The sequence below is a fragment of the Theobroma cacao genome, chromosome 2 (genome assembly GCF_000208745.1).
Source record: "Theobroma cacao cultivar B97-61/B2 chromosome 2, Criollo_cocoa_genome_V2, whole genome shotgun sequence".
NCBI lineage: Eukaryota > Viridiplantae > Streptophyta > Magnoliopsida > Malvales > Malvaceae > Theobroma > Theobroma cacao.
The window spans coordinates 1,140,821-1,154,296 of NC_030851.1; the positions used below are offsets into that span (position 1 = coordinate 1,140,821).

General features: G+C 32.7%; 1 long non-coding RNA gene across 1 annotated transcript; it reads right to left on the reverse strand.

The window, feature by feature from the left end:
* On the reverse strand, positions 738-1,867 carry LOC18607172. Its single transcript, XR_001926639.1, has 3 exons — positions 1,582-1,867; positions 1,032-1,107; positions 738-936 (listed from the first exon to the last, which is right to left on the reverse strand). It is a non-coding gene; the product is annotated as an uncharacterized LOC18607172 (long non-coding RNA).

The window sequence follows — 13,476 nt, forward strand, 5'->3', positions numbered from 1 at the left end:
AAGGCTTCTTGCCTAGCATTTTGAACTTCATTGTATGCCTCTCGAGCAGCCTTCACTCTAGCTGCTTCAGTTGTGGGTCGAGCCTGCAATAGGAAGAAAAGAAAACACAATTATGGGAACATTATCAAATTGGCATAGTGCATTTGATACCATAAAGTAACTTCCAGCTGACTAACCCACCTATGAGCTGTGCTTGCACCGCCCAATTAAATCAATGTAGTATGGTACAAGAGCCGCTAAGCGAATCATGTCACCAATGAACAGCACTGTTTATGTATCAATAAATATTAGGTTTAAACCAGGGAAGGATAAGTCGGAATGTGTAGAATATGAAAGGAAAGGATTACTCAAATACAACGAAAAAGAAAATTGTCATGAACAAAAGAAATGTAGGCAATCAGGAAGAATATACCAAAACTGAACACTAATGAAGTTGGTCTTGCTCAAATACAACATCATCATAATTTGATTATTTAAATATTAGAGAGTAAATATCATAACTAAAACAAAGCTGTTGGTTTGGATTCAATTTTAAAATTTAAACTCGAATCATCTTCAATGTTTCTGACTCTATTTGCTTAATCATTTTACAATTGAGTAAATTATATATCAATATAATTTTCATTTATGATTATAATAAAAAAAATACTGTTTTTTCAAAAAATGCAATTTGAATGACCGAAGTAGATGAAATATAATACCTCAACTACACATCCACCAAAATGTTCCTCAAAAAGTAACAAACAAAGATAATTATAATATAATAAGGGGATAATGTAAAATAAAAAAAATACAACTATAGGAAAGTAAATTTAAAATGTAAATACATCAACATTGTTTTCATTTATAATTACAATAAAAAATATTGTTTTTTGAAGAAAAGTAATTTGAATAATTGGATTGAGTGAAATTCAATACCGCAATGTCTTCAATTTCCTGCAAAAACAACAAACAAAGATAATTATAATAATATAATAAAAGGATAATATAAAATAAAAAATATAACTATAGGAAAGTATTTTCTATAATACCTTAATTTTTTTCTAGAAAATATCTTTGCCAATCACTTTCGCTGTCATGACGTCGGTCTGAAGCATTTGTTTTTGCCTGGAGATGGAATTTGCTCAGTAGATTTGAGAAAAATTTCTATATTAAAAGCATTTGATTATCTCATTTTTTTGAGATTTTATTTTATATTTTTGATGGTTGTTAAATTGTAGATCGGATAATTTTTAGACTTCTTTCTTTATTTAAAGTTTTTTCTCTTACATTTCCAACCTTTTTTATGACCTTAACTTTTAAAAAACATCACATTTTTATTTTAATTGAATAGTAATATTTTTTAAATTTTAAAATTTTTATTAAAAATAAAGTATTTTCAGATTGAAATAAAAAGATACTTTTATTTTTAATTAGATTTGAGATCTTTAAACAGGACAAATTTCTACTAATGCCCAAACGTCAAAACTATGAGACAATGATAGTAACAAAATTTTATCTTTACTAAATTCATAATAAAAGAAACAAAAAGCAAAGAAGAATTTTGAAAATGATTTTCAGAAGTTTCCAAATCCAACGGACCTCACTGAAGCCGGTCGTAGCAGTAAACTCGGGCCCGCTCGTGCCAGAATGTAGAGACAACCGTCTCCGCTTCCAGAGTCCACCCCTATTTCTCATCCATTGACTTCTTATTTCCTTCGACGAGTGCTCCTCCTCCACTTCAGAATTATTGTTCAAATGACTCGCCATCTTCTTTTTTTTTTTCAATTTCTTTTTTCGACGCTTTCAAATCGCATTCCCTCAGGTTCATATAAAATAATCCAAAATAAGAGTCGTCCTCGAAAAGAGTTAAAGCGGTGAAGGTTTCAGAGAATTTCCTGGGCATATAATAATTCAAAAAGAAAACGCGTCAAATAAAGCGAGTCGTTGTCGGTGGGTCGCGGACTGCTTAAGGCTTAAGCTAAGCAAATCATCTGGTTAAAAGCCACAGATGGAATGGACGTTTTAGGATGTACGGATTAAGTGAATTGACGTTTTTCTCCCCTGGGATTAATTGGATACAATGCATGTTTGGTCGGTGGGATTTGAAAAAATGTAACTGGAGATGACAGAGAAAATGATGGCAAGTGATGAAAATTAGGTAAGCCAATTAGATTATCAGCTTAAACCTAAAGTTCCTCAACTTCAAATACTGAAAAGTTGTTTCCACAATATCATTTAGCAAAGATGATCAGATTTTTTTAATGCGAATCCACTTGAAGACTAAATTAATTACACCCACAAATCCATGCATAAAAAGCCAGTCCATTATTATAAAAAGAATATTAGAGACTCCCTACTCCAAGTTAAAAGATCATTAGACTATCTCTGAAAAGTTTTCATTTCTTATGAGTGCCCAACTGACAAACCATCGAAGATCGGCTTTAACCATTGTAAACTAGCAAATAAAGTCCGTTATGGATGATGAAGAAGGCTTAGTATCTGGGGAATATAGTGACTCACGAGATGATTTTTTAAGGGCCAATCGATGTGCCACGGATGGTGGAGCTTTTTAAGGGCCGAGCAACGTGGATATGGTGTGCTTCTACACTGAGCTATGCCTCAGCCTCCTCTAACATCTTTCCCTCTCTGCCTTCTTTTTCTGCAAGGCTTCTTGTCTAGCATTTTGAAGTTCTTTGTATGCCTCTTGAGCAGCCTTCACTCTAGCTGCCTCAGTTTTGGATCGAGCCTGAAATAGGAAGAAAAGAAAACACAATTATGGGAACATTATCAAATTGGCCTATGGCACAAGAGCCGCTAAGCGAATCATGTCAGCAATGAACAGCCCTGTTTATGTATCAATAAAGATTTGGCTTAAATTAGGGAAGGATAAGTAAGAATGTGCATAATATGAAATGAAAGGATTACTGATCCTATTATCTCTGTATTTTGTCGAAGTCCAGCGTAAACCAGGATGTAGCAATTCGTCTCGGGAAAAGCATGAAAGTTGACACCAGGGGAAGGCTACTACAAAAATTTCGAAGTGACAAGGGACCTTGAGAGATTGGATCACACATAACCAAAGGGGAACAACCGTCTTGAATAGGGTGAGCTAAGTGAAACTGCGAATGAGCAGGATTCAGTAGTGTGGGATGGAAATTCAACAAGACGAGCTGCTTAGACATAAGAAGGTGCCGCTGCATGAGGGGGGTGCCATCGGCTGTCCATGATAGCCACAATGGAAATACAAGGACCACGTTGTCCTGCAGGGAGGGGGCGCTGGGGGCTGGAAGAGAAAGGGGTGGTCGTTTAGAGTTTTGTTAACTAATGATCGAGTCTAGTCGGTGTAAAATCAACACAAGGGCTGACTTTTAGGGGCTTCGTGAAATGATAGATATTTTGTAATTAACATAAAAAATTGAAATTAAGAAAATTGAACCTGAGTGCATTTTTATGAGTTAAAAAAAAAACTGATGATATATAAAACTTATAGTTCTCATCAAAGGATATTTATAGTTTTGATAGGAAGCAAATGTGAAATGGGAACAAGAATGTTGTCAACTCAAACGGGATGTAGCTAGATAATAAAACAAAGAAAAAAATATATAATATCGTGATCGGATCAGCATGTCCTATAGCAAAAGTTAGTCAATTGCCATTCTCTCTTCATACGAAGAATATCAACTAATCACACCCCATTCATTCCCTAAATCCTGCCAAATACCCAATTGGACGGTAGCCCAATTTAAACTAGACAACTTTTTTTTTTCCATTGTCTGAGCGGGTTGGCGGTTGCAAGACGGCTTTTTTTTGTTTTCTGTTAAACTAAAAAAATAAGTCCATTTGAATGATAATATCATAATGTTTTACCAGTGTTTCATGTCGGTTCTGTTCTTTTCTCAGTTCTTAAGAGAAAGTTCAAAACTTTTATACCGGCTACGTTATTTAGATAATAGAGTTCCTTTTAGTGCACAGAACTCTGCTTAATCATGATTATTAGTCCCTTTTGAGGGATAATAAAAATGCTAACTGCACCTTGATCAAGAAGTATGCATAGTGTAAAATTATCAAAAAATAATTTTTGAATATACTTAACCTTCTTTCTATACTATCTTATTTTTCATGTAGAATTCAATCTTGCATTCTCTCTACGAGGATGGAATGACAGTCAAACTTTCGATATAATCATGGAATGACAGAACTTGAATGCATGTTCATGAGTTTAAAATTTTTGATTAATTCAATTATTGATTGAATTAATTGATTAATATTTAATTTTTAGTCAATTTAATTATTTTTTTAGAGATTTAGGTATTAGTGCCATAAGAGTCGTGAATTCGTATGTTTGTTGTTTTTTTACCAACTTTCCTGGAAAAAGAAAAAGGGCGACAAGAAACGAGGCAGGAAGAGAGAAGGTACAGGCGGTGCCACGTGGCTCGAGGGAAGGATGACTAAGAAAGTAAAATGAGCAATACATTAAAAGAATTTGATTATTTAGATGTTAAAGACTAGATATCATAACTAAAATAAAACCATTGGTTTGAATTCAATTTTGAACTTTAAATGGCTACATTTCCAATGGCTGGCTGGTGAGAAGAAAGAAAATACCAAAAAAAAAAAAGAAAATACAAGAATGAAAAAAAAAAGCTAAAAAGTTAATATTTTTATTTTAAAATTTCAATTATAATTTTTAATATTTTAAAAATAAAGTTAAAAATTACAAATAAAATAATCATATTATAATAAAAGATATTATTATCATTTATTATTTATTTTTTAATTATTCCTAATACTATTTTTACCAACCAAACATTAAGTTAAGTTATAATAACAATTATTATCTTATTTCATTTTCATAAACCAAGTTACATAATAACTATTATTCTTTTATTTTGTTTTCATGAAATGGCTATTTCATTCTAACTTTTTTTCATTTCACGAATCAAACATACCTGTAAAGTTATATAAAAAAATAACAAACAAAGGTAATTATGTAAAGCTATATGAAAAAATAACAAACAAAGGTAATTATAATAATATAATAAAAAGATAATGTAAAATATAAAAAAGTTATAACTATAGAAAAGTAAATTTAAAACGTAAAAGGATCGAAAATGATCATGAATAAAAGAAAAGTAGACAATGAAGTTGGTCTTGCTCAAATACAACATCCTCATAATTTGCCACATAATATTCTTAATTGGCTGCCAAAATCTACTTCAACATCATTACGAGTCAACAGCCTTACAAGTTTCCGCTGTTTGAGTTCACCACTAACTCTCATCGATTTACTCCATTTTTCCTCCCGACGAGTGCTTCTCCTTCACTTCAGAATTCTCCTTCAAATGACTCTTCATCCTTTTACCTTTTTCGACGTTTTCAAATCGCATGTCCTCAGCTTCATTTAAATAGGAGAAATGACCATCAAAAAATCCAAAATAAGAATCGTCCTCGATAGGAGGTGGAGGTTTCAGAGAATTTCTTGGACGTCAAATAATTCACGAAGAAAACGAGTACAATAAAGCGAGTCCAAAGTTGACATTTCCTTCTCCTGGGATTAATTGGATACACTGTATGGCCTCCATGCGGGAAGCATGTTTGGCAGGTGGTATTTGCAAAAAGTAATCGGGACAGACAGACAAAATGATGGCAAATGATGAAAATGAGGTAAGTCTTAGATTATCAGCTTATACTTAGACTAATCATGGTTCCTGGACTTCCACTGATGAAAAGTTGTCTCCATAATATTATTTAACAAAGATGATCACATTTCTTTAATGCGAATCCACTTGAAGATTAAATTAATTACACCCACAAATTCATGCAAAAAATGCCTGTCCATTATTATAAAAATGATGTTAGAGACTCCCTACGCCAAGTTATAAGATCATTAGACTTTCTCTGAAAAGTTTTCATTTCCTATGAGTGCCCAACTGACAAAACAATCTAAGATTGGCTTTTGTAAACTAGTAGCAGGAGGGAAACCAAGGAAATAATCAATAACATCATAATCAATCCTGGAGGATTGCACCGACCAATAGTGAAATGTCATCCATGGAGGAAAAATCTACCAGGTTTTGGAATGTACCAGAAAAGATTGTGAGTTGAGTTGTCAAGACGGAGAGCTTTTGTTCAGTGGCGGAGTTAAGATTTGGCGTTTGAGGAGGCGAAGAGTTGAAGATAATGCCTATAAAACATTCATACTAGAAGTTCAATTGTGATAAAAATATAAAACAATTTAAATGAAAACAATTCATATAAAAATTATATAAATAAATTATAAAAATTATTCAAATGAATTATTTTTAATAATTTACTTAAAAAAATTAACTAGCATAATCATAAATAATTTAATAATGATAATAATCTCAATTTCTAAATAAACTTAACAATAAACAAAAATTGACAAATATAATAACAAAAATCTAAATGGGAAGAATCTTCTAAAAAATATTAAGGCTATCAATAAATAATTCAATGGGGAAGCAATTTGCTAAAATTAATCGCAAAATTTAAATACAATATCAATAAACAATTCAATGAGGGAGCAATCCTAAATAAAAAACTTAATTGTTCACAAGAATCTAAGTAAAAAAAACCACAAAGAATTTGTAGGAAAGCAATCAAGTATAATCCCTAAATAAATAAGTAACAACTAACTTTAGGTGCTTAATCAAATCCTTATTTTGTTGCTTTCAACAAAAAATTGGCTAAAACGGTAAATCTTAAATCAAAATCACAAATAGAAATTATTAAATAAAAAAATTAAAATTAAAAAAATTAAAAATAAAATAAATAAATAAATCAAACTTATCAATTATCATGACATGAAAATTGAGTTACTAACCAGAGATTTTCTGCATAGAGAATGCTGATAAGCAAAAATATTTATAAAAAATAATTTTTTTAATTTTTACAATATTTGATAAAAAGAAAAAAAATTAGAGGTGATGGTTGTGAAGTTTTGAATAGTCTTACTAAAATTAATTGTTGAAATAATTGTTGTGGGCATCTCATTAAATAAAAAATTATTATTCAGATAAAATTATAAAATTTTATAAAAATAAAAATATATTAAAAATTTTTAAAAATTTTGTACGAGCAAAATTATAAGATTTCAAAAATATAAAACTAAATTATAAAAAATGTAAAATTGTTGGGGTGGGGGGGCGGCGGGGGCCCCTACTGGCTCCCCTTCCCCTCCGCCTCTGCCTTTGATTAAGTGGGTATCAGGTCCACAGCAGAGTGAACAATAAAAATGGGTGAGCTTTATGGATAAAAAAAGGTTAGTTTTGTTGAACATACAGTGAAATTTCATAACGTTTCAATATCTTACATTATCAAAGTTTTAAAAGAAGTGAATGCTTCATTATGAACTTGTTACAAGGAAGAAAAAACAGTAGACTCAGATATACGAGATCGGGTCAAACCTTGAGCAAATGTAAATTTTCCTCCCACATTAAGACTGAGTTCCACTTTCAGGTAAAACATCTTGAAGAGGATGGGGCTAATACTCCTCTTGTTGGGGCTGCCAGCTGTATGCTCTCCTCGGGACCTCTTGGTTAGTATCTTTGTCTCTATCATACAACCAATTTCTGAACTCCAATTGATCTGCATTTTTGGATTCTAGAGGGTTGAATCTTGTGTATCCTCTTCTTTCTCCTGCCACCTCTCCCCACTTCTCTTTCTGTTAGGTTCTATCTCAGTAAAACGAAAATACATTTACTTTTTCCCTAAAATGGGGCAAAAAAGAGAGAAAAGGGGGATTGATAGTAAGAGAATTTGGCTCTTCTGGGATCCTTGTGTTGCACTGGAGTGTAAACTATCCCTTTTGGGAAAAAACTTGCTTGCATTTTGTTGTTGGGGTAATTGCTCGTGAAGCCCCATACTAAGGTTCAAGATTAGAATGACAAACAGAGATAGTTAACTGGCATTAGGTCGATCTGGTGCTGCATGACATAACCAAGCACCAAGTAATTCCTTGGCTTACACAGGTTATCAGTTAAAAAGATGGTACGTCGTTTGAGCTTAAATGTGTAAGCATTTCTTAATGGATATGTGATAGGTTCATCAATCGTAGACCTGTTCAGAAAATATATGACAGGTTGCTAACAGTTGGCCTGCAAGGTTATGGACAATTGTATGTCTGAATTACTTCATTTTGCAGCATCATCTCACTTATTTAGAGTTTGTCTATACATAATATGCTTTGTGCTTTCATGCAGACATTAGTCTATCTTGTCTCGTCTTGCAGATTGGGAAGGCATTAAAAAGGTACTCAATAGTTTCTTGATCTGAAATGAAAAGCAACCAGGCTAATCGTGTAGCTGAAGCATCTTAGAGGGATAATAAAATAAGTTAAAGAGTGAAATTGCCACCTTCTTTGGCACAGAGAGTTAGGTTTAGAAATTGAAAGTTATAGACGTACTAGATCCTCAATGGCAATAAACTCTTGCACCAAATCCAGCGATGCGTCATCTCACATTTTCTTGATCCTTCTTAAGTCCTAACAGTGTTTGAATGAAATTGTTAAATTTCCTTTTTTTTTCCTGATGAAAATCTCCTAATTCTTTTCTGCTTTTGTTTTCACAGTCAAATTCAGTTCGGGACTTTGACAACCATGCTACTCGAGTTCTTGGAAAATTTGAGGTAAAAAATCATTATTTCAATTCCTTCCCATATTTCCAATTACTAATACAGGCTACCTTGTGTTCCAGACTCTGGATACATATTATTGGCGTTCAAGTAGTATTAATTATGTAGAAAATGTGTCAGTGCCTCTCCACTGTGTCAGTTCCTTGGATGTTCCATTGTGCACCAGTGAAGCTATTCCATGGGATGAATGTAGTAAGAAATCACCTTCGATGCTATGATTACCCTTCTTTAAAAGCTTTTTCTCATTTTTTTTTTGGGTACCTCAGACCAATAAACGTTGTCTCTATTTCCTGTAGAGTCAAGTGTCATCAGAAACCATTTGATTCCTTATTATTGGTTATAGATTTTTATGTATTAAATTTAAAGTTCCCCTAGAATATTACTCGTAGTTAAGCATGACCTATTTTGTTGTATGAGCTCTTTTATGTATTACTTACATCGCATCTCTCTTTTTATACAATTAACACAGCAGTCACAGCAAGGTGGGTTATGAGCAGAGTAGTCAAAGCTAAACTGCTAACACTAAAACGTGTCTTAATATATATAGACAAGAAGCACACATCTTTACCTGCTGGAGAAAACTCATATTCAAGCTTCTACTTTAGACTGGAACTCCCCAGTTAATGATTACACAAGAATCAGCAAAAAAAGATCACTATAATTGGTGGTGTTGTTAGTGAAAATCAACAAGTACTCTTCATGATTGAGCATCTCATAAGACATGTTATGAATATAAATACTCAATATATTTTCTTTTTTTTTCTTCAGTTACTAGTAACTGTGCCTGATTACTTAGCAAGTTATAATTTAAAGTTCATTTGTGTTTGAATTGCATAGTTTTATATTCATGAAATTGCAGGTGGGTAAGAGCTGTTGATGAGTTCTTTGGTGTTCTACGCACTAGCCCATTTAGAAGGCAGAAGGTAAAAAGTTTCAGTAGTTTTATTTTGTAGGAAACAGTTGTTATACTTAAACTGAACTAACACAGTTGTCAAGGATTTGATTATCCCTGTCCAAAGACGCGTTGATCAGCTTTCTCACTAGAGTAGGCGATCGATCTGGTTGCTGGCATACATTGCCATCATAACAACTATGCCGTTTGTCGGTTCTGTTCTTATCTCAGTTCTCAAGAGAAGGTTCAAAACTTTTGTACCGGCTACATTATTTGAAAAATAGAGTTACTTCTACTGCACAGAATTTTGCTCAAGCATGATTATTAGTCCCTTTGGAGGGATAGTAAAGATGCTACCTGCATCTTGATAGAGAAGTATGCATAGTGTAAATTTTGGAGGAAATCAGAAATGATTCCTCCATTGTTGTATTAGAAAATAATTTCCCCTTCTTTCTATTCTATCTTATTCTTCGTGTAGAATTCAATTTTGCATCCTCTCTACGAGGATGGAATGACAGTAAAACTCTCGTTATAATCATCGAAAGCATAAGGGAAGCACAATGGGTTTATGCTGAAAGCATGTGAGAACAATTTACAAAGATAATATAGCAAAATTTAGGGACAAGATCCTGATTGTGATTGTGATTGTGGTAAGCTACGGTAACAGACGAAGTTGAATGAGGTCAGCGGCAATGCCCCGTTGGGGTTTCCTCCTCTGTTCCTGTCTGGCTTCTCGAAATATTTAGAGCACAACAAACCGAATGCAAAGAGGATTGGCAAAGCAGATATTTTGATAGGGCCGTCGAGATGTCGAGAAATAAAAGAATAATTGATGGCTGTAATAACACACTGAAGGAAAACACAAGCAAATCCGACGACCTCCCAGTGGTTACCAAAATGCTTTCCAGTTGGTCGATAATAAAACCAAGGTACTCTGTCTCTCCACTCCCAAGTAACTCTTGCCTTTTCCAGTTAGCGTGAAGTTTCAAACTTTAACAAAAGGGAAAAGCACCTCAAATCACGGTAAGGAAAAGTGAATTTGTCCGTATGTTGTTCTTTTTCTAACTTTCCTGGAAAAAGAAAAACAGAGGCAAGGATTAAGAAACGAGTTTGGAAGAGAGAAGGTACACGCGGTGCCACGTGGCTCAAAGGGAAGGATGACTAAGAAAGTAGCAATGGTGAGACTTGAAAGGAAAGCATATATATATCAGAAACTATACACAAGAATTCCACACTGCATGCAGGTTTTACAAGCCTACCAATAAATTTATTTATTTAAAAACAATATTGTTAATGAAAACCTGAATGCAATTTAAACAAGTTGAAATTTCTCTTGCAATTTTTGGCTTCATAACAATGATAAAAAAAATCTTTCAATTACTTGTCTTGATTAAGATTGAAGCATAGTGGTGTAATTAATATTGATGATGGGTTTTGCGGGCAATCCAAATGGCAACCAAGTCTCATGGATTTCTTGTTTATACGGGGAACAAGTCATGACAGGGATTTTTTTAATCCTGCTGATTTTGTTCTGCTATGCTACCATGATAGCTTTTTACAAATCTTTTATCAATAATGAATTTATTACAGAGTTTTTTCTAAATAAAAATTTGTTTCATTTACAGTTTTAGGAAGTTCAAGAAAGAGAACTTCGAATCTAATTATTATTTTTATATAAAATACTCATTTGATTTCATTTTTAAAAAAATTACTCACTTGATTTGTTAAATAAGAGTGAGAAAGTGAGAGAAAAATAAAACAGAAATCCATAAAATATTCAATTTTTTTAATTAAATAAGAACAAATAAAAAAATCTTATTATCTCTTTTTAGTAATCTAACTGAAAACTTAACATAATTATTTTTTTGAAAAATAAAATAAAAAAGATATATGTGAAGTTTATTTTATTTTTAATAAGCTTTGAAATCATTAAACTCCCTGACAAATTTCTGCTATATTTGATTGTTTTTTATTTTGAAAGGTGATTTCATTGATTGAAATGGAAGCATAACTCCCTGATGGTAAGAAAAAATAGTTTGAGACTACTATGTGATAGCAAGAGACACATTTTAATCTCAGACCACCTAGTCAACCAGAAAAGCAAACAACCCCATTCATTACCTAACATTAACAAGAAGAAAACCCCAATCCCTATTTCTATGATCAGCACTATTTATATTATCAAAAATCAATATAAAATCCCCCCAGTACACAGAAAGCACCCATTCACTGGTGCACACAGCAATCCTCTCAACCTCCTTAATGGAACCAAGGCATTCCCTTAACTTTGTCTCTTCAGAGTTTACTTTATTTACAGAGTATCTCCACGTCTAAAAGTCTCCATGTCCCACTTGGTAACAATATCAATCCAACCAACAGCTACTTCTCCTACCATGCTATATTTGATTGTGATTATGGAATGCTAAGAGACCTCGATAAGTTCGTAAGGGAACCGGTACTGGCCCCATTTTGAGCCGTGGGGTTTCCTCCAATGTTCCTGTCTGGCTTCTCCCAATATTTAGACAACAACAAACCGAATGCAAAGAGGATCGGCAAAGCAGATATTTGGATAGGGTCGTCATGACGTCGAGAAATAAAAGAATAATTGATGGCTGTAACAACACACTGGAGGAAAGCACAAGCAAATCCGATGATATCCCAGAGGGTACCAAAAGGCTTGTTAGTCGGTCGATAAAACCAAGGTACTGTGCCTCTCCACTTCCAAATAACTCTTTCTTTTTGACCTTTGTAAATAAGCTCAGCAATGCAAGACATCAATGCTATGAACGAACATAACATCACAATGAGCGCGTAATGAGGGTGATTTTTGGAGGAAAGCTGATCGAAAACCGCCGAAAAGAGTTCCAGGGTAAAGTTGGTAATGAGGAAAACCCATCCCAAAATATCCTGTACTAAAAGAATTTGATTAATTAGATGTTAGAGACCAGACACATTATAACTAAAATAAAACTGTTGGTTTGGATTCAAGTATAACCTTTGATCGCCAGTCATCGTGATTGTCAAGGAGTTGGTCTGGCTTAAATATAATATTATCTGCAATCGCTCCATCATGAGAACAATTCTCTATCCAAGGAATTTCTTGGAGTTCATCATCACAATTTGCCAAACGAATTTCTTCGTGTTCATCGTGTGCATCATAAGAAATAATTTCCAGGCTGATCTCATCATTAGCAATCGGTAGCTGTTCTCGCAAAGCACTCTAAATTAAAAGAATTTGATTATTTAGATGTTAGAGACTAGATATCGTAATTAAAATAAAACTGTTGGTATGGATTCAATTTTGAATTTTAAACTCAATCCATCCTGAATGTTACTGTCTCTATTTCTTTTATCAAACATACAAATGAGTAAATTATACATCAATATTGTTTTCATTTATAATTATAATAAAAAATTATTATTTCTTGAAAAAAAGTAATTTGACTGATCAACGCAAGTGAAATATAATACCCGATAAAGTTGTAGACGACATAAACCAGGTATCTGAAAAAATAACAAACAAAGATAATTAAAATATAATAAGAGGATAATTTAAAAGAAAAAAATATAACTATAGAAAAGTAAGTTTAAAATGTAAAAGGATCCAAAATTGTCATGAATAAAAGAAGAGTCGGCAATCAGGAATAATTTGTCAAAACAGAACACTAATGAAGTTGGTCTTGCTCAAATATAGCATCATTAGAATATGATTATTTAGATGTTAGAGACTAGATATCATAACTAAAATAAAATTGTTGGTTTGGATTCGATTTTGAACTTTAAACTTGGACCATCTTGAATGTTACTGTCTATTTGCTTTATCGAACATATAAATAAGTAAATTATACAACAATATTGTTTCCATTTATAATTACAATAAAAAATATTGTTTCTTGAAAAAAAGTAATTCGAATGATGGAAGTAAGTGACATATAATACCCGAGACAATT